Source organism: Ictidomys tridecemlineatus, chromosome 3 (assembly GCF_052094955.1).
Source record: "Ictidomys tridecemlineatus isolate mIctTri1 chromosome 3, mIctTri1.hap1, whole genome shotgun sequence".
Classification (NCBI taxonomy): Eukaryota; Metazoa; Chordata; class Mammalia; order Rodentia; family Sciuridae; genus Ictidomys; species Ictidomys tridecemlineatus.
The window spans coordinates 62238681-62266185 of NC_135479.1; the positions used below are offsets into that span (position 1 = coordinate 62238681).

General features: G+C 38.3%; 1 long non-coding RNA gene across 3 annotated transcripts; it reads left to right on the forward strand.

The window, feature by feature from the left end:
* The first annotated feature begins 567 nt into the window (after positions 1-567).
* LOC120884240 (uncharacterized) lies at positions 568-25659 on the forward strand. Of its 3 annotated transcripts, none has more exons than XR_013435686.1 (3): positions 568-645; positions 7254-7364; positions 24553-25658. It is a non-coding gene; the product is annotated as an uncharacterized LOC120884240 (long non-coding RNA). The 3 variants fall into 3 exon arrangements; XR_013435685.1 differs by lacking the exon at positions 568-645 and adding an exon at positions 3524-3696; XR_013435687.1 differs by lacking the exon at positions 568-645 and adding an exon at positions 5136-5263 and having other exon boundaries at positions 24553-25659.
* The last annotated feature ends 1846 nt before the right edge of the window (positions 25660-27505 follow it).

Genomic DNA, 27505 nt, shown 5'->3' on the forward strand with positions numbered 1-27505 from the left:
CTGTAGCTGGAGCCCCAAACATCTCATGGAAGTTGTGTCTGTCCCTCCAGCAACCTGTGTTTACTACCTGCTGAGTACCAAGTACTTTGTCAGAGTCTGAAAGCTGCCTCTGCCTGGGCCTCCACACAGGTGTCTGACATTCACACAAATTGTTGGCCCTTTACTGCCCTTTGAGGGAATCTCAGAGCCTGTGCAGGCACCTTGTGACCTCACCTAGAGCAAAGAGGATTCATTTTATTAGGAGCTTAGAGACAAGGGTGACAGAATTTGGGTTGAAAAGATTTGTAAAATTAGGCTTCTGTGGAAAGGTTCCAGGGAAACATAACTGTTCTGACTGTGGGATGCCAGGTAAGTCACATTGCTCCTTTGTGCTGTCTTTAATTTTCTTTTTCATAAAAGGATTTTTAGGCTGCTCTCTATATTCCTGAGTAGAAATGCATTATTTTGGATGTTCTCTGTCACTAAGTATGCACACACTTTTTTGTACCTGTCTGCATAATTTATAAAGCATGGTGACCTGGGCTTCCTCTCTGCTCGAGAAGTTAACAATATGGTTGTCCCCTCAGGCCCGGATGCATCCATGGCTAAATTCTTCATTCTGAGGACAGGAGGACAGAGTTTCCCTGAAGAATGTCAAGGATCGAGGTAAGCCTGTATGCTGCTTCTTTCTGTCATTTTTGATTAATTTGCATTTTTATATAACCATAGACTATGCACTCCTTTTGTGTCACCTGTAGCAACTATTTTCAGGTTTTTCAATGCTTTTCCTGCATCTGCACTTCAACCTCAAATGGCAGTGCATAGGTAGTTTACAGTTTGTTCAAACATTCCTCTCCTAATGGATGTCTGCAGTGTTTCCTGTGTTTGTGTGCATATTTGAAAGAAGTTGCTATGACATTATGAAAAAGACATTGTAAGCACTTACACTTTTATTTCCCTTCATTTAATACCGGGTCATATGGGTAGATAGATACATGTTTAACTTTTTTCTTTCTTTTTGGTACTGGGGATTGAAGCCAGGGCCTCCGGCATGCTAGGTGAGTGCTGGAGAACTGAACCACATCTCCTGTCCTTTTTCATTTTATTCTGAAGCAAGGTCTTCCTACATTGGCCAGGCTGGCCTGAAATTTGTGTTCCTCCTGCCTCATCTGCCTATGTAGCTGGGATTACAGGTGCACACCACATTCCTGGCTTTGAATTCTGCTTTTAAAAACATTTTCAAACTGTTTCCCAAAGTGGTATATCAATTTGTATTTCCACCAATGGTGTGTGAGTTATTCAGTTTCCCTGTGAGATTTCTCAATTCATGCTATTGTATTTTCAGCATATTATTTTTTTTTTCAGAATCATAGTGAATATAAGTTGTTTGCTTTGCATACAACTAGTTTAGCTGGGAGATCATTTAAAGAGTGAAATAAAACACAGAAATCCCATATAATCATACTTCCCTAATTATTTTTGTCTTGTCCTTGAGAATTTCATGCATATATGCAAGAGACATCATAAATAATCGTTGGCTGGTAGGTATTTCAGTTGTTTCTGTATCTTAGTATACATCTTGTTTTTATGCATTTGTAAAAATGAATGGATGCACTGTTCCTTGTACTCAGTTTCCCCCAATGATGACATCTTGCAAAACCACAATTTGATATCACAACCAAGAAGATGACTTCAATATAGTGAGGATATGCAATGTTTCCATCACTAGAAGGAGTCATTAAGTTGTTTCTTGTAGCCAAACAAACTTTTCTCCTCCTATCTGTGCTTTTTCCTGCTAGTTTATTATTATGTTCCTCCATTACTAGAATTTCATGAATTTTACAAAAATCAAATCAATCGTAGTATTTGCTATTTTGTGATTAGCATCATTCACTCAGGATAATCTTCTGGTGATGCATACAAATTGTTGCAGATATCAGTTTTCATGACAGTAGTTGCCAATGTGGCACTGTTTTTGTTTTTGTTGTTGTTGTTTTGTCTTATTATCTCCAAAATGTCATTTGAGATGAATTCAGTTCTTGGTGTTACAATGAGGCAGCTACATGAAAATTTTAAAAATTTGGGCATGCGATCACTAAAGTCTTCATTTCTCTGAATAAATTCTCAGATGTGCAATTGACACATCTAATATTATTTGCATTGTTAGTTAGCTTTCCATTTCAGTGCCTAAGTACCTGAAATGATCAGCATTAAAGGAGGGATGGTTTATTTTAGTTCATGGTTTCAGTTCATGCTTGATGGTTCTGTGACTTTGGGGCCTCTCCATACATCCTAGTATTGGTTGCTGCTCACAAAAGGACATAAGAGGCCGAGGTTCCAATATACTCCTCAAAGGCATGTCACTAATGACACTTTTTTCCAATAGGCCCTACTTCTTAACACTTCCACCAGCTACTGTCAGCACCACATGCTGGGGACCAACCCTTCAACACATGGGCCTTTGGAGGACATTCAAGATCCATCCAAAGTATAGCCTGCATGTTTTATTTTGAAGAAACTGACAAACTACTTCCCAGTGGCTCTAATAATTACATTATCACTAGCAATGTGTGAATGATCCTATCTCTTTGTCTTCAGCAGCAGAAATTGGAGACTATTTTCATTTGAGCTACATTTACAGGTGTGTAAGAAGTAGGTGTGTGTGTGTGTTGAGATGGGGACTTGCTATGTTGTCCTGTCTTCTCTCTTACTCTTAGGCCCCAATGATCCTTCAGCTTCAGCATTCTGAGTATCTGGGACTAGAGGCCACCCCTATGTCCTTTGATTCTCGTGATTTTAAGGTATATTTTCCTAATGGCAAAATATGTTTTCCATCTTCTTCTTTGCTTGTTGAACTCTGGATTTTCTTCATGGCAGTAATGCAATTTCAGAATAATGGCGTAGGAAAATTACAAACTAAACACAATATTAGATGAAAGAAGGAAATAAGAAAGATTAGGAATGAAAATAATGACCTTGTGCCATAGCACATGCCTGTAACCTCTGCAGCTAGGGAGGATCATGAGTTCGAATCTATCCTCAGCAACTTAGCAAGGTCCTATGGAAATCAGTAAGACCCTGATTCTAAATAAAAATATTATAGAAGGTCTGGGGATGTGTCTCAGTGGTTAAGCACTCCTGGGTTCAATCACCTACCAAAAACAAGGAAAAAGTGAACTAGAGAATAGAAAAGCAGTGGTATAATCCATCAAAAGCCAAAAGCTGGCTTTTCAAAAAGATCAGCCAAATTAACCAACCTTCACCTTGAAACAACAACAAAAGGTAAGACCCAAACTATGAGAGTTGAATATGGGGTCATCTGCCTTACAGAAAGAAAAGGCATCCCAAGAGAATACGCTGAACAATATAAGATAGTGAATAATATAGATGAAAAACCCAGATTTTCTGCCAGTGAATCAGGAGGAGGCCACCAGGGAGCACAATGTCACCCTGCACAATGAAGGTAAGGATCCTGCCCTGAGCTCCTATGGCCACCAGAGGGCGCTGGATCCTACTTTCTGCCCCAGGTGGTGCACAGGCCTGTGGAGTCTGGGCCTGGTTTCCTCAGAACCCAGCCCTGCAAGCTTGTCTTCCACTTGGGTGGAGGGAGCTTCATCTATGCTGAGGAGAAGGTGTGTTGCAGGCCCTGTCGCCCGAGGAAGGCGCTTTTGTTCGCCGCTGCTCGTGGACGTCGTCTTAAGTAGGCCATTCCCAAAGGTTTGTTCTTTCCTTCCTCACACTGTATTTCAGCAGGACTTGGACAAAATGACCCATTTATTGCAGGTGGAGGCTCGTCGTAGCAGAGGAGGAAGGTGAGGTTTTGTGCAGACACAGGTGGTTTTGCGGGAAAAATTGTCAGGACACACACAGAGAAAGGGACAGAATGCACTGAGCCCTGTAGGTGTACTGATGAGGTGAGGCGGTGGGGAAGGCCAGGGGGAAGGATCATGAATAGTGGTCCATGTATTTTTGTAATTAATTGTTTTTAACCCTCAGGTAAAAGTAGTTGAAAAATACGTGGCGAATTGAAAGGGGTCAATTAAAACTCATGACATTTTGGTTTCACTATTGCCTATTAAAACTAGAATTCATTACAAATGTGATTCCCCGGCTTTTATGAAAGCAAATCATACGTTTAAAAAGATACTTATTAGTTCTTCTCATTTTCCACTGAGAGACTTGTCATATTTGATCATTGCTCATGACCAGTGATGACCTTAAATAATTTCATATTAATTTGCACTGGCTAAATCATCTTTCACAGGACCCTGTGTTGACTAGTGATGTTTTAAAATAATACATCAATGTGACTTCTAAGTGCGGGTAGTACTGCTCTGAGCAAAATTTGTCAATCACATTTAGAAGATCCCCCCAAAATGGTGATGTTTTGTGGTGCAAAAGGCCATTTATATGAAATATCTACAGAATTTAATACAAGATCCAGTGGTGGAGTTTTTTGCATGAGATGTTTGTTGAATTAGATTTTCCCTTTTTATTATTCAATATCTGAATATATTTAATTTTCTATATCTCCAAAGCAATGGGGAAAATTAGGATCAATGTAACATTCTTTAAAAATTTGTTATGTAAAAAAAATCGCAGGCTGAGGTTGTTGCTCAGTGGTTGAGTGCTAGAGTAGCACATGTAAGGCACTGGGTTAGCCCTCAGCACCACAGTACAAATAAATAATGTTATTATGTCTAAAAACAACTAGAATAGTGTACTTTAAAAGTCATGTTTATCTCCCCCAAATAATTGAAATTTTCATCCTTGAATCTGACATTATTAATTTTTATTTATATTTTTCTTTGTTCATTTTCTCATTTGGAAAGTATATTCATGTCTTATAACAGTTTTTCTTCAAACATTCTTGAAGTTACTTTCTTTTCTTGTGATTAAAGTTCTCCTATTATGGAATGCAGGTTTGTTTCTTTATCAGTTGTTTTGTTGTATTGGAAAGTCTATTTCACTTTCTCTACTTTTTTTCCCAAATATCAGCCCATATTTATGAGTTGTAGAAAATTTCTAATGTATTTCCTCAAGGAAGGATTTGATTTTGGTTTAGGGAATTTCTTCAATTGAATGATATATCTGATGTATATTTCATGCAATACAAAGTTTAATATATATTTCATGTGTATGAGCATATGATCAATGTTGTTAATTTTGGGAGGAAATGTTTTGATTATTACAACTGTGTCTCCTAGGGCCACATGGATGGGGAAATCCCAGTCTCTCCTAATCTCTGAGCACTCTCCATACTGTACATCTTTGCCGCAATCAAGTGAGTCCCTTGTAGCTTTACACACCTGAACAAGCCAGTAGAATCTCATAGAGCAGAAGTCAGAATGAAGCAATAAACTCTGTCTTTCTGCTGTCCTCTGATGAACACAGGTGTGAACAGACTCAATCAAATTAGGCCTAGGATGAAAGTTAGAACCGATGCTAGAACTATCTTCTGCAGTCATGGAGAGTGAACTGAAGGAGACATTCCAGTGTAGCATGTAGCTTACCAGGAAGAGGGAAAGATGTGTATGAATTCCCTTCTCTACAGAGTTGGGAATGGGGCAAAAGGCAGATAGTTTCAGGGTACCCAGCAGAGGAAGTGGTTTATGTGGAAAAGCAGTAATGAAATGAAATCTCTCTCCACAGCTGAGAGGTATCAGAGAAACCTATGAAAAAGAAATGTCCTCAAAGAAAGTCATGTTCCAATTTTGTTTTGGTTCCAAGAGAAAGACTTCAAATACTACCTAAAATATGGAGAGCTCATCAGTAATTTGAGGAACACAGTAGACTGCCTTTTCCCGGAGGATCTGTTCCAAGGTCTCCAGTGGGTGCCTGAAACTACAGATAGTACTGACCCCTATCTACAAGCAGTGCAATTCTCCCCAGCTTATCTCATGGCCAGATGGTTGTCAAGGTACTGATGGGTGGGTAGCCTAAGGAGCATGAATCCATTGGACAAAATATGATTCAGTTCATGGACAGCATAGAGAGTAATATTGCCTGATTTCATCATTCATTCATAATCATGAGAAATTTAAAACTTATACATTGCTTATATCTGATTTTAAATTATATAAGTAACTTATGGGTGAGTGAAAACATAGAAAGTGAAATTTATTTTTCATTAGTTCTTCTCAGAACTAATGTCAGTAGATTATATTTTCATATATTATTCACTCATGGGAAAGTGAAATATTTGATGAGAGGGAACTGGTGCATTTAGACTTTTTTCATTGCTAGGACCAAAAACATGACATGAAAAATTAGAAGAAAATTTTTCCTCTTGTTGTGGGTGGGTGTCACAGTTTCAGAGGTCTCAGTCCATAGATGGCTAGCTCCATTTCTCTGGGTGTTAAGGTGAGGCAGAACATCATGTTGGAAGAGTGTGGTTGAGAAAAGTGGCTCATGACATGATCAGGAAGCATGGAGAATATGCTCAGCTAACAAAATATATACCAAAGGATTCCCCTCCCAGATGACCTACCTCTTCAGGCACATCCTACCTGCCTATAGTCACCACTCTGTTAATCACTATGAGGGTATTGATGATGCACTGATTATTTTAAGTTTGTCATAACCCAATCATTTCACCTGAAAACTTTCTTGTATTATCTTACACATGAGCTTGTGCGGGACACCTAAAATCTAAACCATAAGATACTGAAACATTTAAATATCCCATGAGATGAAAATTAACTGTACCTCATGGAAAATAAGTTGGGAATATGAAATAACAAAATTCAATTAAACACATTTTGTTTTCAAGGTGTAGACATCCTGTGAGTTATGATAAGAAGACTTTGAGCTCTATCAGCTACGTGGTGAACAAGAGCATGCAGTGTGAACTGCTGGGTTTGCTACTGCTAAGGGTCTAGTGACATTTACTCATCAGTATCTCACTTTCACTGAACAGTTTCTGTGACCTCTGCAAGTTCTGATAACTCAGAACCTTTTTGCCTCGTATACTACTTGAGGGATTCTGCCACAGCACATTTTTTCCAACAGAGATGTAGGAAGGATGAATTATGATGAGATTTGTAATGAATTTAACTTACCCAGTTGTAAACTGCATGAATTTCACCATACCAATAGATTTTTTTTTTCAGTTATAAGGATCATGAATACTTCCAAACAGGAAAAGGATACATGAACATGTGTCTGTCAGTAAGCCATCAGAGTTCCCAAGTCCAGTAGATCAGTAAGAAAGTAACTGTGCATGACACTGAATTAGAGGAGTCCAATGCCAGTTTCCTCTCATTCTTTTTCAGAGCTGCAGCAATGAGACACCTTCAGTCCTCAGATATTCAAGACCTGTAGCTTCTTGATAGTGCACCAAAGATGCCAGTCTGGGAGGGGAGAGAAGCCATCCAGCTCCTGGGGTAAGTTAGCAGTGGAAATCTCATGAGTTGTTAGAAGTCTCACAGAACACAAGTGGCAGGGAAGGCCAGAACAGGGGCTTCCAGAAAAAGGTAACTTGAAATACTTAGGGGCAGTTGAGAAGGGCCCGGCATTCCCCTTGGCCTCCTCCTTGCCTCAGCAGGGAATGAGCTTCCTGAGCTCAGGTTCATCATGAGGGCTTGGCCAGGTCTTGGATCTGTGATGGCAGAGAGCTGATGGAGGGTTATTCCAACTTGAGTATTCTGAGAGAAAGAATCACAAACCCTCTTCCTTTTCCACATTGTGTTTGGCTTGTTCACATACTCAGATCTCTTGCATGAGGCAGAGTGTCCCCAAGTGCCTCCTGGGACCTCCAGAAAAAGAAGACATGTTTCCTCTTACTCTCAAAGGCACTGCAGATTTCTGGCTGCAGGTTCTGGTGCTTTTGTGATGAATTTTCCAACTGTAGAAAAGTCAGGGCTCAACCCTCTCTCTCACCACCAAAAATTTGATCTCCCAAGATGAAACCTTGGAACCGGAACAAAATGTAAGCAGAGGTTAATAGTTAAGGTGCAAAACTGTCTTGAATAGGAGGAACATTAGTCAGCCCTAGACATTTAGCAGCACTGATCCTGGTTTTTGCTTTGGAGGTGCTGAGAATGGGACCCAGGACCATGCACATGATAGCTAAGCATTCCAGCACACAGCAACACCACCACTCAGTGCTGCTGTCTTTAAGACTCATGTTGAATTGTTAGACTTAATGTGTCAGTAATCTGATTTTCACTTCAAACCTAATTTAATTTGTTTGCATGCAGAGAGATCTATGCATAGTAGAAGTAGATTTTGGACTTTGATATCATAGTACTGAGAAAATGAAAGATCTGTGGGGCTAATGATTGTTTCAGTGTTACATTTGTAATATTATGAGAGAATTATATAGATATGTATGGATAAATTAATTATATTTCATAGTAAAAATATTTAAATATGTAAAACATTAACAAATACCAAACTGCTAAATATATGCTTGTATTAAAGTAGGGTTTGCTATAGACTAGTCTATCCACCAAGAGAAATCAAGAGAAGTTCTATATTTAGGATAAACAAGCCATATTCTAAGTTGTTGTTTGTGTTCTCTTAACAACAGCAACAATATGAAGAAATAAAGACGTTAAGAAAACTACTGTAAGGCTAGACATGGGTCCTGGTACATTCCTCTCTTAGAGAAGTTCCTAAGGCATAATGGAAAACATCATGAAATTTTTTCAAAAACTTGAAAGAAGAATTGCCATATGATTGATCTAGCAACCCCCCATTTGTTTGTGGATGAATAAAGAATATGTGAAGAGTGTGTGTGTGTGTGTGTGTGTGTGTGTGTGTGTGTGTGTGTGTGTGCGTGCACGCATGTGTGCATATGATGGGGTGGGTATTGAGAGAGTGAGAATGATAATATTATCCAATCTTGTTTTTCTTTCATAAGTGGGGGTTTAATCCCAGGGGCAATTTACCCCTTAGCAACTTCCCAAGCTCCCCACCCCCTTTTTTGTAAGAGGAGAGATAGATAGATAGATAGAGAGAGAGAGAGAAAGAGAGAGAGAGAATTTTTTAATATTTCTTTTTAAGTTTTCGGTGGACACAACATCTTTATTTTATTTTTATGTGGTGCTGAGGATTGAACCCAGCTCCCTGCGAATGCCAGGCGAGCGCTTTACCTCTTGAGCCACATCCCCAGTCCCCCAAGTCCTTTTTAAATATTTATTTAGAGACAGGATTTCCCTAAGTCACTTAGCATCTTGCTAAGTTGCCGAGGCTGGCTTTGAATTCATGATCCTCCTGCCTCAGCCTTCAAGGCTTATGGGATTATAAGAGTGTGCCAGAACACCTGGCTATTATTCAGTCTTAAAAAAGAAAATCCTCTCATTTGTAACAGCATGTATTCCTGAGGACATCATGCTACTGAGATCAGCAGACAGAAAGAGAGATACTGCTTAAGCTCACTTCTGTGTGGAACCTAAAATAGTCAAACTCATAGAAGCACAGAGTCCATGGTGGGTATGAGGGCTGTTGATAGGAGAAAAGGGGTAGGTGATGTTGGTTAAAGGTTGTAAAGATTATACACGATGGAGAATTTCTAAAGAGCTAATGAATAGCATGGTGAATACAGTTAATAATATGGGCTCTTTAAAATTTGCTAAGGGGGTAGCTCTTAGGTATTCTCAACACACACACACACACACACACACACACACACACACACACACACACACTCAGAAGAAAATGGTGACTGAGTTGATAGATCAAAGTTCATTAGTTTGTGGTGATCATTTCACAGTGTATCCAAACATCATGTTTTGTACATCAATGTGTACAAATTAAATTTCACAGTTACACCTCAACAACAGTGTTAACAAAAACAGTAGCCAAGAGTCTGCAGGGTGTGGGCACCAGTACTGAAGGAAGGAACAAGGTCAGCCATTCTCAGGGGATGGACCCAAAGAGCCTTTCAGCAGGAGGACAGTGCCTTCTCACTGCTGAGAAGCAACCTGGCTCTTTAGGAGGGAGGTCTTGGGGATTGTTTCCAGGTAATATCACCACTCTCTAGATCAAAAAGCACTGGTGGACTTGCAGCAGGAATTACCTCACTGCTGCCCACAAGCTCCTATCATTAGAATGAAAGGTTGCTATAGCTACTTATTTTCCTTATTAATTGCTCTGTTTTTGAAGTTCTGAGTTGGTAAATTACAATTTCCTCTACTGTTCCCAGTAGGTCTCTATTTAGTCCTTCCATAGATAAGTAGCTTTTGACAAATCCAACACCTGAGGTTGGCCTGCTGGATGCATAATGAAATGCAAAGGAACAAGAGTTAAATATAAAATGCTTTGGTTATTGATACTTGTCATGTCTTCAGTGGAATAAAGGTATGGACCAAGTTTATATGGTGACCCAAGCAAACTCTAGCCTTTAACTGAGAACCCCTTTGGGGAAAGATGATTACTTCACAGTTTCAGCATAGTTTTTTTCCTAGCCTTCTTCACAGACAGAAGAAGGCTAGGAAAATTCCCAAGAAAACAAGCAAGGACAGAGTAGAGTCAAGAGAGTCAAGGAGAGAATCATAACAACAGGCTTTAAACAGTTCTTAATAAATGGGATGAAGAAATCAGATATTGATGGAGTAAATAGTAAAGCTTAGTACAAGACTCCTAGAAGGTGTGTGGCCTAAGATCTCCCAGATTGTCCCAAGAAAGAATCTACTTTGTCCAACCTAGTTGGTTTGAATCCAGAAAACTTGACCTTGAGTTTCCTGGGGAAATAGTCCCACCATCTGATCAGTACAAGGCCTGATGGAAAGGAGAAGGTCTCTTATGTACACAAAAGAGTGAAAAAATGGTCCAAAGATTGAGAATAGATATTTCTGGGACTCTTTCACACAGGATCCACATGCACCAAACCCACTGGGGAATACTTAATTAGGGAATACTTAGCTTTAGAGGATAGAAATCTGCAAGGTTTGGTAGAATTAAAGGAAAATTGTGGATGAAAACAAATGTTTTAAATTCTTCATGAGAATATTGTGATTCATTGAACTGAGTGTTTTATGGAGATAGATACTGTTTGAGGAATTTTTTTTAACTAGTGTTGTACAACAGAAGCTGGTAAGTATAGTCTTTTTAAAAAATTCTTCTCATTTCTTATATATGACAACAGAATGCATTACAATTCAAGTTACACATATAGAGCACAATTTGTCATATCTCTGGTTGTGTACAAAGTATATTCACACCATTCATGTCCTTATACATGGACTTAGATTAATGATGTCCATCTCATTCCACTGTCTTTTGTACCCCTGTGCCTTCTCCCTTTCCCTCCTATTCCTTTGCCCTATCTAGAGTTCATCTAATCCTCCCATGTTCCCCCTCCCAACCGCAACATGAATCAGCCTCCCTATGTCAGAGAGAATAGTCAGCATTTGTTTTTTGGGGAGATTTGCTAAATTCATTTAGCATTATAATCTCCAACTCCATTTATTTGCCTGCAAATGCCATGATTTTGTTCTCTTTTACTGCTGAGTAATATTCCATTGTGTATACATACCACAGTTTCTTTGTCCATTCATCTACTGAAGGGCATCTCGGTTGGTTCCACAGTTTAGCTATTGTGAGTTGTGCTGCTATAAACAATGATGTGGCTGTGTCCATGTAGTATGCTGTTTTTAAAAAAAGTCCTTTGGGTATAGATCAAGGACTGGGACAGCTGGGTCAAATGGTGGTTCCATTCCTAGTTTTCCAAGGAATCTCTATATTGCTTTCCAGTTTGGCTGCACCAAATTGCCATCCCACCAGCAATGTGTGAGTGGGCATTTTCCCTCACATTATCACCAACACTTAACTGTTGTTTGTATTCTTAATAGCTGCCATTCTGACTGGAGTGAGATGAAATCTTAGAGTAGTTTTGATTTGCATTTCTCTAATTGTGTGAGATGTTGAACATGTTTTCATGTGTTTGTTGATTGTCTATACTCTCTTAAGAAGTGTCTATTCAGTTCCTTGGGCCATTTACTGATTGGGTTATTTGTTTTGTGGTGTTTAGCTTTCTGAGTTAAGTATAATAGAGATTAGTGCTCTATCTGATATATGAGTGGTAAATATTTGCTCCCAAGAAGTAGGCTTTTTATTTACCTCACTGATTGTTTCTTTTGCTGAGAAGAAGCTTTTTAGTTTGAATCCATCCCATTTTTGATTCTTGATTTTAATTCTTGTGCTATGGGAGTCTTATTAAGAATACGACATGATAGAGATTTGAGCCTACTTTTTCTTCTGTTAGATGCAGAGTTCCTAGTTTAATTCCTAGGTCCTTGATCCACTTTGAGTTGAGTTTTGAGAATGGTGAGAGATAGGGGTTTATTTTCATTTTGTTGCATATGGATTTCCAGTTTTCCCAGCACCATTTATTGAAGAGCCTATCTTTTCTCCAGTTCATGTTTTTGGCACCTTTGTCTAATATAAGATAATTGTAATTTTGTGGGTTAGTCTCTGTGTCTTCTATTCTATACCATTGGTCTACCAGCCTGTTTTGGTACCAATACCATGCTGTTTTTGTTACTATTGCTCTGTACTATAGTTAAGACCTTGTATACTGATGCCATCTGCTTGAGTCTTCTTGCTAAGGATTGCTTTATTAGCTTTTCTGCATCTCTTCTTTTTCCAGATGAATATCATGACTACTTTTACTATTTCTATGAGGAATGCCATTGGAATTTTGATTGGAATTAAGCATTAAGTTTGTATAGTGCTTTTGGTAGTACGGTCATTTTGACAATATTAATTCTGGCTATTCAGGAACAAGGAAGATATTTCTGTATTCTAGGGTCTTATTTAATTTTTTTCTTTAGCATTCTGTAGTTTTCATTGTAGAGGTTGATTGCCAAGTATTTTAAATTTTTTGAGGCTATTGTAAATGGTGTAGTTTTCCTCATTTCCCTTTCAGAGGATTTGTCACAAACATACAGGAATCCCTTTAAGTTATGGATGTTTATTTTGTATCCTGCTATTGTGCCTAATTCATTTATGAGTTCTAGAAGTTTTCTGGTGGAATTTTTGGATCTTCTAGGGATAGAATCATATTGTTGAGAAATAGTGCTAATTTGAGTTCTGTATCCCTTAATTTCTTTTGTATGTCTAATTGTTCTGGCCAGTGTTTCAAGAACTATGTTAAATAGAAATGGTGGAAGAGGGCATCCTTTTCTTGTTTTAGTTTTCAGAGCAAATGCTTTCAATTTTTCTGCATTTATAATGATGTTGGCCTGGAGCTTAGCACAGGTAGCTTTCATGATCTTAAGATATGTTCCTGTTATCTCTAGTAAAGTGCAATATTAATTGGACATTCTAAATTTGAACAAGATGATTGCTTGAGCCCACACAGGGAATGGGATTTGAAGATCATAGGATAGAAGCTGGAGTACTAGAATGGACAGATACTTTATAACATTGTGCTGGGTAAAGTGTAACCCAGTGCTTGCACAAAAACCTGTGAGCACCTCCCAATGATAACTGATAGAAGTTTGACCAGAGAGCATTCATTCAAAGGGCAATTACTCCCTTGCCATTAGTTGCAAATGCCCCTGTAACTGAATAACAGAAAATATCCCTGAAACACAAAATATGCATGATGCCTTAGGTGATGTTGGAGGCATGGTTTAATGGGGAGGGCTGATAATAAATGAAAAGGCTTGTGCAGAAACCTACTCTCAGGAGATACAGTGTTAGTTGACATATTCCTGAGCAGTTTGGTCTTTTCCCTAGGACTGACTTTAGAGCAACCTGTGGAATTGTGGGATTCTATCCCCACTTGGACTCTTCCCTTTGAACAGCTAGTGATTGACAAAGAGCTGGTTGGTTTCTGGGTGACTGCAGCACACATGCAGTGAAACTAAGAAAAGGTAAAAGCAGATCAACTTTGTAGGTTGAATAACATGTTTGCTCTGCATTTGGTTTTCATGCTGACTGATGGGAGTCAGGCTCAGTTGCCTGCCCTAATCTTGAGGCAGAGGGGCAAAGGAAAGCTGGTCTATTTAGGGAGTGCCTCTATGGGGCACAACCCATAGAAAACACTAGGGAATGTGAAAGGTGCATTGAAGTCAGAGTTGCCATTGTTTACCAGAAGACCCTCCGTCCAGGATTGGGACATAATTTGAATTGACAAGTAGGTTTCCCACTGTGATTGCTTGAGTTGGTCACCTGGGTGCATGGTAGGGGGCTGTAGCAACACACAGATGGGCTGTCTCCAGGCTTGTTGAATTTGCACCCTGTGAGGTGCAAGGTGTAGGTAAGAACTGTCCTGTCTGTGAGGGAGGTGGGGGGGAGGATCGTGCCTCTGGCTATGGGACAGATTCCCAGAAGAGAAGGCCTTGCCCACAACTAGCAATTCTGTATCCCTGGGACACTATGGTGTTTCCCAGCAGGAAGAGAAACAGACTCTGGACTGGCTCATGTGATCTTGAAAGCTGATGAGTTCCAAGATCTGTCTTCAGCAAGCTGGTGTCTCAGGAGAGCCAGTGGTGGAATTCCAGCCTGATCCTAAAGGCCTGAACACTAGAAAGCCAATAGTGTAGTTGAGGTGAAAAGGTGGTTGGTTGATACCCAGGAAGTGATGTTCCAGTTCACATCTGAAGGAAGATGAAATACACATCATGGCTCAAAGGCAGTTGGGCAGGAGCAGAGCAGTTCACCCTTACTCAGTGTTTTTCTCTATCCAAGACTTCAACTGATTGGATGAGGCCCCTCCTGATGGGCAGGACAATCTGCTTTACTTAGTCTACTGAGTCACATGTTTCTCTCATGGAAAACAACTTCACAATCACACCCCTACTCAGGTTTTCTAAATATGTGAGGCCCCTATGGCCCACTGATGTGTTGACCCTTGAAGTAAACTGATAACAATCACTTATGTTTCACTTTGTAATAAAAAACTGTCTGATTCATGAGCTGTTAAATATTTCTCATCTTCTTGACAATAATACTTCAATGCCTTTACAAAACCATAAGAGATTACCCCATAAATTCATAAATTATGATTAGGAACAAACATATACAGAATTTATATGAGTCATAAAGTCTAATTTTTCACTAGTTAATTCACAAGCTACTTGGATTAAATGTGATATAAAAATCTACAAATTCATCCAAGCTGTATGTAAAATGTGAACAGATACATGGTATATGTTCCCTGATATATGACATTCTGTCAAAGGCAAAGGTATAGGGACAAGGAAAGCATCAGTGATTGCCAGGGATTAGGAGAGGGAGGGATGAATCTGTGAGGCACAGGATTTTGGGGGCAGTTAAACTGTTTTTTAGGATACAATAATAATGGGTATATATCATCATACATTTGTCCAAACCCAGTGAATGCAGGATTCATTGGGTGATAAAAATAAGTGAATGTATGTTTGTTTGTTGTAAGAAATATATCACTTTGGTGGGGGATGTGGACAACTGGGAGCCGGTGGTAGCTAAGAGATGTACAGGAAATCTCTACCCAATTTTGATGTGCACCTAAAACTTCTCCAACAAATGAAGCCTATTAAAAACAGCAACAGTATTACTCTATGTGCATGTATAATTATACAACTGGTATAACTCTGTCATGTACAACCAGAAGAATGAGAAATTTTACTCCATCTATGTATGATGTGTCAAAAAGGCCTTCTACCATCATGTATAAATAGTTGTAATATGTTGTTATTTTTAAATTTATTCTATCCCCCAAAATAGAAGAGAGCCGTGTAAATTAAAATTATTTATAATAGATAGAAATGAGAGAATGCTTAGTAGTTACAGGACATGAATATATAGATTACTGCATATTATTAAATAATGAGAATCAAAATATGTTTGAAGGCAAATACTAAATAACCATTAACAAGTACCCATTTTCATTTCTAACTACTGTAGCCCAGCATTTCCAAGGCACATTTATAACAATATCTGTCAATGCAATTAACAAGTAAATGAATATGGAGTTTCTGGAATGTTAATCCTTCACAACAAAAGGCAAACACATCAGTTTTTTAAAAACTATTATTTTTTAAAAATCAAAGCTAATATGCAAATACATATAATATTCTTTATATTCATGCAAATTAAAACCTCTCTACAAAAAAAAAATACTCTGAAGTCTAAAGTACAATGAAATTTTTATTTCACATCAAAGTTTTTTTCCTACTTTTCAGTAGATGTTCTTAGTGTATTCAACAGCAAGACAGTGAAATTTGGGCCCTACTTTACGGTCCAAAGGATTGTGGCCTGTGGAATTAAACATTGTAATGACCACATAGACACAACAAGTTTTGTGGCAGACAAAAACTCACACTTGCATCTGAAAGAGAAAAGGAACTTTCTATTTTCTATGGAAGCACTTCTTGCTCCATTGCATTTTTAATCTTTACATCAGGAGTTGTAAAAATGCCAACAAATGATGTGAAAGAAGAAATTTAATACATGTATATTGTGTCATTTATTTCAAAGCATACATTGAGAGCATATTTATTTTTTAATTGGTTGTTCAAAACATTACAAAGCTCATGACATATCATCTTTCATACATTTGATTCAAGTGAGTTATGAACTCCCATTTTTACCCCAAATACAAATTGCAGCATCACATCAGTTACACATTCACAATTTTTACATAATGCCATATTAGTGACTGTTGTATTCTGCTGCCTTTCCTATCCCCTACTATCCCCCCACCCTCCCCTCCTATCTTCCCTCTCTACCTCATCTGCTGTTGTTCAATTCTCTCCCTTGTTCCCCCCCCATTTCCCCTCACAACCTCTTATATGTAATTTTGTTTAACATTGAGGGTCTCCCTTCATTTCCATGCAATTTCCCTTCTCTCTCCCTTTCTTTCCCCCCACTCGTCTCTGTTTAATGTTAATCTTTTCCTCATGCTCTTCCTCCCTGTTCTTTTCTTAGTTGCTCTCTTTATATCAAAGAAGACATTTGGCATTTGTTTTTTAAGGATTGGCTAGCCTCGCTTAGCATAATCTGTTCTAATGCCATCCATTTCCCTGCAAATTATATGATTTTGTCATTTTTTTAGTGCCGAGTAATACTCCATTGTGTATAGATGCCACATTTTTTTTATCCATTCATCTATTGAAGGGCATCTAGATTGGTTACACAGTCTAGCTATTGTGAATTGTGCCGCTATGGTCATTGATGTGGCAGTATCTCTATAGTACGCTCTTTTAAGATCCTCAGGGAATAGTCTGAGAAGGGCCATAGCTGGGTCAAATGGTGGATCCATTCCCAGCTTTCCCAGGAATCTCCATACTGCTTTCCAAATTGGCCTCACCAATTTGCAGTCCCACCAGCAGTGCACAAGTGTACCCTTTCCCCCACATCCTCGCCAACACTTGTTGTTTGACTTCATAATGGCTGCCAATCTTACTGGAGTGAGATGGTATCTTAGGGTGGTTTTGATTTGCATTTCTCTGATTGCTAGAGATGGTGAGCAGTTTTTCATGTACTTGTTGATTGATTGTATGTCTTCCTCTGTGAAGTGTCTGTTCGGGTCCTTGGCCCACTTGTTGATTGGGTTGTTATTTTATTGTTTAATTTTTTGAGTTCTTTGTATATTCTGGATATTAGGGCTCTATCTGAAGTGTGAGGGGTAAAAATTTGTTCCCAGGATGTAGGCTCTCTATTTACCTCTCTTATTGTTTCTCTTGCTGAGAAAAAACTTTTTAGTTTAAGTAAGTCCCATTTGTTTATTCTTGTTATTAACTCTTGGGCTATGGGCATCCTATTAAGGAATTTGGAGCCCAACCCCACAGTATGTAGATCGTAGCCAACTTTTTCTTCTATCAGACGCAGTGTCTCTGATTTGATATCTAGGTCCTTGATCCATTTTGAGTTAACTTTTGTGCATGGTGAGAGAAAGGGATTCAGTTTCATTTTGTTGCATATGGATTTCCAATTTTCCCAGCACCATTTGTTGAAGATGCTATCCTTCCTCCATTGCATGCTTTTAGCCCCTTTATCAAATATAAGAAAGTTGTACTTTTGTGGATTGGTTTCTGTGTCCTCTATTCTGTACCATTGGTCCACCTGCCTGTTTTGGTACCAGTACCACGCTGTTTTTGTTACTATCGCTTTGTAGTACAGTTTGAACTCTGGTATCGCTATACCTCCAGATTCACACTTCCTACTTAGAATTGCTTTTGCTATTCTGGGTCTTTTGTTTTTCCATATCAATTTCATGATTGCTTTATTTCTACAAGAAATGCCGTTGGGATTTTGATTTGCATCGCATTAAACCTGTGGAGAACTTTGGGTAATATCGCCATTTTGATGATGTTAGTTCTGCCTATCTATGAACAGGGTACATTTGTCCATCTTCTAAGATCTTCTATCTCTCTCTTTAGGGTTCTGTAGTTTTCATTGTATAAATCTTTCACCTCTTTTGTTAGGTTGATTCCCAAGTATCTTATTTTCTTTGAGGATATTGTGAATGGAGTGGTTTCCTCATTTCCATTTCAGAAGTTTTGTTGCTGATATACAGGAATGCCTTTGATTTATGCATGTTGATTTTATATCCTTCCACTTTGCTGAATTCATTTATTAACTCTAGCAGTTTCTTTGTAGACCCTTTTGGGTCTGTTAAATATATTATCATGTCATCTGCAAATAGTGATAATTTAAGTTCTTCTTTTCCTATTTTTATGCCTTTAATTTCTTTTGTCTGTCTAATTGCTCTGGCTAGTATTTCAAGAACTAAATTGAATAGAAGTGGTGATAGAGGGCATTTCTGTCTTGTTCCAGATTTTAGAGAGAATGCCTTCAGTTTTTCTCCATTTAGGATGATGCTAGCCTGAGGTCTAGCATATATAGCTTTTACCATGTTGAGGTAAGTTCCTGTTATCCCTAGTTTTTCTAGTGTTTTGAACATAAAGGGATGCTGTACTTTGTCGAATGCTTTTTCTGCATCTATCATATGGTTCTTGTCTTTAAGTCTATTGATGTGGTGGATTACATTTATTGATTTCCGTATATTGAACCAGCCTTGCAACCCAGGGATGAATCCTACTTGATCATGATGCACATTTTTTTTATATGCTTTTGTATTCGATTCGCCAGGATTTTATTGAGAATTTTTGCATCCAAGTTCATTAGAGATATTGGTCTGTAGTTTTCTTTCTTTGAAATGTCTTTGTCTGGTTTCGGGATCAGGGTGATGTTGGCCTCATAGAATGAATTTGGAAGAACTCCTTCTTTTTCTATTTCTTGAAATAGCTTGAAAAGTATTGGTATTAATTCTTCTTTGAAGATTTTGTAGAACTCTGCTGTATACCCATCTGGTCCAGGGCTTTTTTTGGTTGGTAGTCTTTTGATGTCTTCTTCTGTTTCTTCTTTTGTTATTGGTCTCTTTAAATTGTGTGTGTCTTCCTGACACAATCTGGACAGATCGTATGATTTAAGAAATTTATCGATATCTTTGTTATCCTCTATTTTATTGGAATATAGGGTTTTAAAATACTTTCTAATTATCTTCTGTATTTCTCTAGTGTCTGTTGTGATATTGCCTTTTTCATTCCGTATGTTAGTAATTTGAGTTCTCTCTCTTCTTCTCTTCGTTAGCATGGCTAAGGGCCTGTCGATCTTATTTATTTTTTCCAAGAACCACCTTTTAGTTTTTTCAATTTTTTCAATGTTTTTTTTTGTTTCAATTTCATTGATTTCTGCTCTAATTTTAATTATTTCTTGTCTTCTACTACATTTGCTGTTGTTTTGCTCTTCCTTTTCTAGGTTTTTGAGGTGTAGTGTGAGTTCATTTATTTGTTGTTTTTTTCTTTTTTTGAGGAAAGAACTCCAAGAAATGAATTTCCCTCTTAAAACTGCTTTCATTGTGTCTCATAGATTCCGGTATGTTGTGTCTGTATTGTCATTTGTCTCTAAGAATTTTTTTTATTTCCTCCTTTATGTCTTCTGTAACCCATTGATCATTCAGTAACATATTGTTCATTTTCCATGTGATGTAGGATTTTTCCTTCCTTCTTTTATCATTGATTTCCAGTTTCATTCCATTATGATCAGATATGGTGCATGGTATTATCTCCACACCTTTATATTTACTGAGAATCGCCCTAAGGCATAATATATGGTCTCTCTTTGAGTAGGATCCATGTGCTGCTGAGAAGAACATGTACCCACTTGATGATGGTTGATATATTCTATATATGTTGGTTAAGTCTAGGTTATTGATTGCGTTATTGAGTTTTATATTTTCTTTGTTCAGCTTTTGTCTAGAGGATCTGTCCAATGGCGAGAGCGGTATGTTGAAGTCCCCCATAATTATTGTGTTGTGGTCTATTTGACTCTTGAACTTGAGGAGAGTTTGTTTTATGAACGTTGCAGTACCATTGTTTGGTGTATACAAATTGATAATTGTTATGTCTTGATGGTGGATGGTTCCTTTTAACAGTATATATTGTCCTTCTTTATCCCTTTTGATTAACTTAGGTTTGAAGTTGATTTTATTCGATATGAGTGTGGCCACTCCTGCTTGTTTCCAAGGGCCATGTGAGTGGTATGATTTTTCCCAACCTTTCACCTTCAGCCTGTGTTTTTCTTTTCCTATCATATGAGTCTCCTGAAGGCAGCATATTGTTGGATTTGTTTTTTTAATCCAGGTTACTCTTGATTGGTGAATTTAAGCCATTAACATTTAAGGTTACAATTGAAATATGGTTTGTACTTCCAGTCATGTTTATTTATTTATTTAAATTTTTTTTGGCTAGTTTTTCCTCTTTGGTTATTTTTCTCCCCCTTTACTGAGTTACCTCCCACTGTTAGTTTTGGGCACTATTTCTCAATTCCTCTTCTTGTAGTATTTTGCTCAAAATGCTTTGCAGTGCTGGTTTTCTGGGTGCAAATTCTTTTAGCTTTTGTTTATCATGAAAGATTTTAATTTCATTGTCACATCTGAAGCTTAATTTTGCTGGATACAGTATTCTTGGTTGGAATCCATTATTTTTTAGCATTTGAAATACGTTGTTCCAGGATCTTCTCGCTTTCAAAGTCTGTGATGAAAAATCAGTCGTTAATCTAATTGGTTTACTCCTGAATGTAATCTGCCTCCTTTCTCTTGTAGCTTTTAATATTCTCTCCTTGTTCTGTATGTTATCTATCTTCATAATTATATGTCTTGGAGTTGGTCTATTATGGTTTTGGATGTTTGGGGTCCTGTAGGCTTCCAGGATTTGGCAATCCATTCCATCTTTCATCTCTGGGAAGTTTTCTAGGATTATTTCATTTAATAAGTTGTCCATTCCTTTGGTTTGAACCTCTGTGCCTTCTTCTATCCCAATGACTCTCAAATTTGTTTTTTTTTATTAGGTTCCATATCTCTTGGGTAGATTGCTCATGAGATTTAAGCATCTTTTCTGTGTTGACTATATTCTTTTCAAGTTGATAAACTTTGTCTTCATTGTCTGATGTTCTGATTTCTACTTGATCTAGTCTATTTGTAATATTCTCGTTAGAGTTTTTAATCTGGTTTATGGTTTCCTGCATTTCTAGGATTACTGTTTGTTTTTGTAAAAAAAAAAATCTCTATCTCCTGGTAAAGCTCATTCTTTGCAGTTTGAATTTGTTTGTTTAGTTCGTTTTCAAAATATACTTTCAATGCTTGGACTTGCTGTCTCATGTCTTCTCTAATATTCCGTTCCATCTGAGTTAGGTATGCCTTGATTTCTTTCCCTGTCCATGTTTCTGATGCTTCTAGGTCTTCCTGTAGATTTAAGTTGTCCTGCATTGTTTGTAGTCCTTTTTTCCTTTGTTTTTTTTTCATGTTGTTCAGGTTACTTTCCAGCTCTGTTTGACTGCTTTGTATCTGCTTTCTCCTGTACATTTGTTTTGGCTTTGTATATCTCTGTTGTCTCTCCTTTGTGGTGGGAGATTATGTCTAGAAATGTTGGGCTTTATTGTACTTTAAAGCTGATTCATTCAATTCATGAAAGGCTTCCAGGTTCTGTATGCATATAGTGATTTATTGTTTGTTCTTAGGAGTATATGTTTATGTTAGGTGCTATGATGGTACGAGGGTTAGTATGTCTTGGCTACTTTAGAAGATTGCTCTACTGAAGGTGGATACTAACAGGCAATTGGATCAGGGTTTTGGTAGTAGCTAGGTATTTAGGAGCCCTATAGACAGCCTCGAGACATTCACCTATTTGCATTTAGACAATTACACATAATGGAATATGTAATGCTTGGGATGAAAGTTGGGGGTAGGGGAATGAAGGTGCTCTTAAAAAGAAAGAAGGAGAGAGAGATAGATTAGAGGAGAATGAAAAGAACAATAAACTTGAAATGGGAAAGAAAGAGAGAAGGAAAAGGGGAGAAAGGAACAGAGAGAGAAGAAGAAAAAAAATATTGAAGATCCATTTTCTTCTCTTCCAGTAGGCAGAGCTGTGCCCTCTGAGCAAAGCTTCTGCTCTCTACCTGCCCATAGCAATCCCTGTAAGGCATCTCCTGGGAGTCTCTCAGACTTGTCAGTCCAGAGCCTTTTCACTTCTCTGGCCCTTACCTGCCTTCCTCCTGTCAGCCAGCCAGCCAGGTCCTGTTCACCAGAAGCGGTTCCCTAGAGATCTAGTTACACTTGCAGCCCCACCGCGTGTCCATTTAAGCCCCAGTGCTGTGGTAAACTGGCGGCTAAGACCTTGGGCGTCACTGCTGGTGATATGGGGGATTGGGGGTCGGGGATCCCCTCTGCTTCCCTACAGACACGACCCCTGAGAGGTCCATGAAGTTTCCTGGCTACTTGTATCTGGATGGGGAGGGAGTCACACACCTGCTAAAGTGGATTCTGCTGGGAAGGAATTCCACTGGCCGAACTCCGATGATGTCACCTCTCTGCTATGGCGGGCCCCAGGCTCCTTGCAGGAGTGTCCAAAGGGAGGGGTGGGACTTGTCCGTCCCCGTTTGGCTTCAGCTCCCAGCTCGATATTTCATGAAGTCTTGGCTAAAGACTTCTTCCAGCCAAGCTGCATCTCGGAGGCTAGTGGGACCCAGTTACATTTGCTGCTGGCAGACGGGCTGGCAGATGGGCCGGCAGCCGCACCGCAACGCGTGGACTGTGGCTGGCGGATCTGGACCTCTGCGTCTCCTGGCAGGGATTCGCTCCTCTGGGGCAATCTGTCGCTTCAAAAAAATCCTAGTAGCTCCTGGCTGGTCTCTCTTCAGTGGAATTTTGCTAGGAGATTCTTTATTGTAGAATCTAAGCATTATCTATGCGTCTTTATGACCCCATCACTGGGCGGGTATTGAAAACGCTGCCTCTCCGCCTGCCGCCATGTTGGATTTCTTTGAGAGCATATTTAAAGGAATTTGATAATTTATTCCATTTCAATGTGTGGCTATATACCATAATCTATAGCATATAAATATTTACAAAGGTCTTGGTTCACATTCTGAAGTTTCCATTCTATGATTTGCTATTCCAATTTTTATGATGATACATAAGAAACAAATTAATCTGTTAATGTTCTACAAAATTTCACTGAAGAATTTTGTTAGAGCCTAGCATTTTTAAAATATCACAACTCTGAATGCATACTGAGCATGCATATAAATCTAGTGAACCAAAACTGGTTTTCAAAAAGATCAACAAAAGTGAAAGTCCTTTATCTGTGTGTATAATAAAGAGGAAGACTCAAATTATTAATGATGAAAGTGAGAACATTACTATTCACTTTACATTCATAAAAAATTTATCTGTGCTCAGTGGGGATGGTTGCAGTCATAGCTACTCAGGAATCTAAGGCAGACAGATCACTTGAACCCAGGAGTTCAAGGTCATCATGTTCAACATGGACCTTGACTCAAAAAATATTTTAGAGAAAACTATGAAAAAGTATATTCGAATAAATTGAATAACTGGTAGTAAATATGAAATTCTAAGAAACACATCACCTTCTAAAGACTAAATCTTGAGAAATCATTTAAAAAAGAATATACATAAACTCACAAGGAAATTAAACTAATAATCCAAAACAACTTTCCAATGAAAAGTTCTAGACCAGAATATGAAGTGAACCAGATGGTTGGTTCTGAACCACATGGATGGTTCGGAACCAGATGACTTCATTAAAGAAGTGTATCAGGGTTGGGGTTGTGGCTCAGAAGTAGAGCACTCTCCTAACATGCGTGAGGCACTAGATTTGATCCTCAGCACCACATAAAGTAGATTGTGTCCACATATAACTCAAAAATAAATATTTAAAAAACAAAAATCTATCAAATGTTTAAATAAGGGTTGGGATTGTGGCTCAGTGGCAGAGTGTTTATCGAGCATGTGTGAGGCCCTGGGTTGTATCAGCACCACATAAAAATAAATAAAAAAGGTATTGTGTACCATCAACAGGTAAAAAATATTTTTAAAAATGTTTATATAAGCATTACCAGCTTTCTTTTCCAAAATTCAAAGAAAACACACGTTATGCATCTTAGAGGGCAGCAATAACCTGGCACTGAAGCCAGGCATAGACTTGACAGGAGAAGGAAATTCTAGATCATTATCCCTTATGAATCCTGGTGCGGAAATGTTCACAATGATAGCAAGTGCAATTCAGCAGCTTATTAAAGTGACTGTATAATGTGACCAAGTACAATTTATTCTAGGAACACAGAAATAGCTCAACATGTGACCATCAATCAATAAACCACATTAGCAGACTGAAGTAGAGGGGGAATATCATCATCTCTGCTAAAGTAGAAGAAGTGTTTGAAAAGATTCTTAAGAAGAAAAAAATTACAGTTAACAAAGTTGAACTAGAAGGAAACTACCTCAACAAAGATATTACATGAAAAGCCACAGCTAACATCATACTTAGTAGTGAAAGCTTGTTAGGTAAAACTGGCAAAATGTTCAAGATGCCTGCTTTTCCCTTCCGTTCAATATAATGAAAGTTCTGACCAGAAGCATAAGGAAAGAAAATGAAATTGAGGCATCCAAATGGGGAAGGAAGAAATAAAAGTATGTCCCATTACAGAAGACATAACACATATGTAGAAAACCCTGAAGATGTCACACAAAAGTGTTGGAACTAATAATTTCAGTAAAATTGCAGAATATAAGGGTAATACCCCAAAGGAAATTGAGAACACAAGGCATCACACTTGCTGATTTCAACTATGAAAAGCTAGGATATCAAGACAGCATGGCACTGGGACAAAACCAGGCACATAGTCCAGCAGAGCCGAGCTGAGAGCCCAGACTTCAACCCACACATGGGGTCAAGTCATGTTTGATAAGGGGGCCAGAAGTGCATGAGAGGGCAAGGAAAGACTGGGCACCCACACACAGAAGGATGAAATTGGACCCTTATTTTATGTTCCATACACAGAAAGGAACTTGAAATGGAAGACAGACTTAAATACAAGTCCTGAAACTCTCAGAAGAAAACCAAGGGGAAATCTCTTGATATGGGTACTAGCAATGATTTTTTGGACATGAGACCAACAGGATGGGCAACAGAAGAAAACTAAACAAGCAGGGCTACAAAAAGCAGAGGAATCCATCCATAAAATGAAAGGGCAGTGTCCAAAGTGGGGGAAATATTTACAAAGCATATCTAACAGGGGTTAAGATGACTCTAATAGTGGGGAAAAGGCCTGCCTTGGCGTTTTCCCAAAGGAAGTGTACAGGTTACAATAGGTATGAAAAGGTACTCAGCATCACTAATGGCTGGGAATGCAGATTCAAAACCAAAATGAGGTGTCACTGAGCACCTGTTAGGCTGGCTCTTGGCAAGAAATCTAGAGAACAAGCGTTAACATGGCTATGGATCAAAGAGGGGACCCTTGTACACAAATGGTTCAGAATTTCAGCTTTACAAGTAGAAAGTTTCTAGAGGTGGGCAGAGGTGGTTACTGCACAATAATGTATTTAATATTATTGAAAACATACAAATTATAAAGATGGTTAAATTTTATAACACATGCTTTTCCCAGTTTAAAAAAATAAAAATTAAAAATTCATGTTGAATAAAGGACTTGGAACACAGACTTGACCTCAAAGCTCTACAGTTGATTCTGAGCATTTGGTTTTTGCATCAGCACATTATTCATATTCATAACAGCTTGAAACTTGGCAACAGTGCTACCTGATCATTGCTATTATTTTGATTATGCTGAAAGATCCACATGTCTTCTGTACTTTGTGGTTGATTTTTTTGGTTTCAGCAACATTGGGGTCATCTCTTTCCTTCCCAAAGAAGTTAGTCTCTTGAGAGCCTCTTCCTGTTACCTCCATGTGCAGCCAGCTTGATGGGAGCCTTGAGAAACCAGGAGACATGGAAATCAGGGGCTGCCTGCAGCCCAGATGTTTATAATGAGGGGAGATTATGTATATAAAATTATGTCATCTGCAAACAGGGATATTTAGACCTCCTTCATTCCTCTTTGGATGCCTTGTATTTTCTTGTCACCTCTTATTTCTATGGCCAGTACTTTCAAAAGCATATTGAATACGCATGTTCTTTTGTTCCTAACCTTACAGAAAATGATTTCAGCTCTTCTCTAGCTAGTGTGATGTTGCTTTTTTCGTGGTCTCTGAACATCCTTTCTTCATGGTCCACTTTATTTTCAAGATCATTTACTTTGTCTTTGAGGCCTCAAACCTGTCTTCAAAGTGGTTTAGTCTGCTGGTGGTGTTTTCCATTGAATTTTTAATGTGGCTTATTGAGTCTTTCACTTCCAGGATTTCCATTCAGCTTTTTTTTTCAGAATCTCTATCTCTTTATTCAAGGGATACTTTACTTCCCATATTTTCTCTTTACTTTCACTCCATATATCTTCTTTTAGCTCATACAACAATTTAACTATGAACTCTCTAAATTATCCTCCACTGCAGTGTTGATGGGATCAATTGTTAAAGCATTATCAGTTGATGGGATTGGTTGTTAAATCTTTTGGGATGGTTCCCTTGCCTTTTCATATTGTTTGTATGTCTACCCATCTGTTGTGATAGCTGTCATTTTTTTAAAAAAGGGACTACTTTGTGAGCCCTCGGTTGGATGAATTTCCAGATATTGGTACTTTAAGTCAATATGAGACTTTTGTTGATCCCAATATCAGCACCACTTTGAGAAATGCCACGAAACCCTGTTTACTACAATCACTCATTACCAAGCCTCCTGCTATTGAACCTTATGAGAAACACAATGTTGACATTGTTGTCCCCAGTTCCTCAAATCCAGGTCTAAGCTGTAGTGAAGTCTGGAATAGGTTAAAGTTGGTTTTTCAATTGACTAAAATTGCTTATAATTTTAAATGAGGGCTAAAATTGGGGAAGAGGAAAGATTGGGGAAAGAGATGAGAGGGAGGAAGGAAGGAAAAGAAAGGAAGAAGGAAGGAAAAGGAAGGATGAAGGATGAAAGAATGTGTTTGAGGTAGTATCAGATAACCAAAGAAGATAAATATAAAGGGTAAGAGGAGCAGCTATAAACTGAGCCTCTCAAATAAGGATATGAAGATTGATTCCAGTTAAACCAGTAGATAAAACAGTCAAATGTGTTGAATCTTGGCTATTAGCATAACCACTATTATTCAATTGAAAAAGTTCAATGTAGAC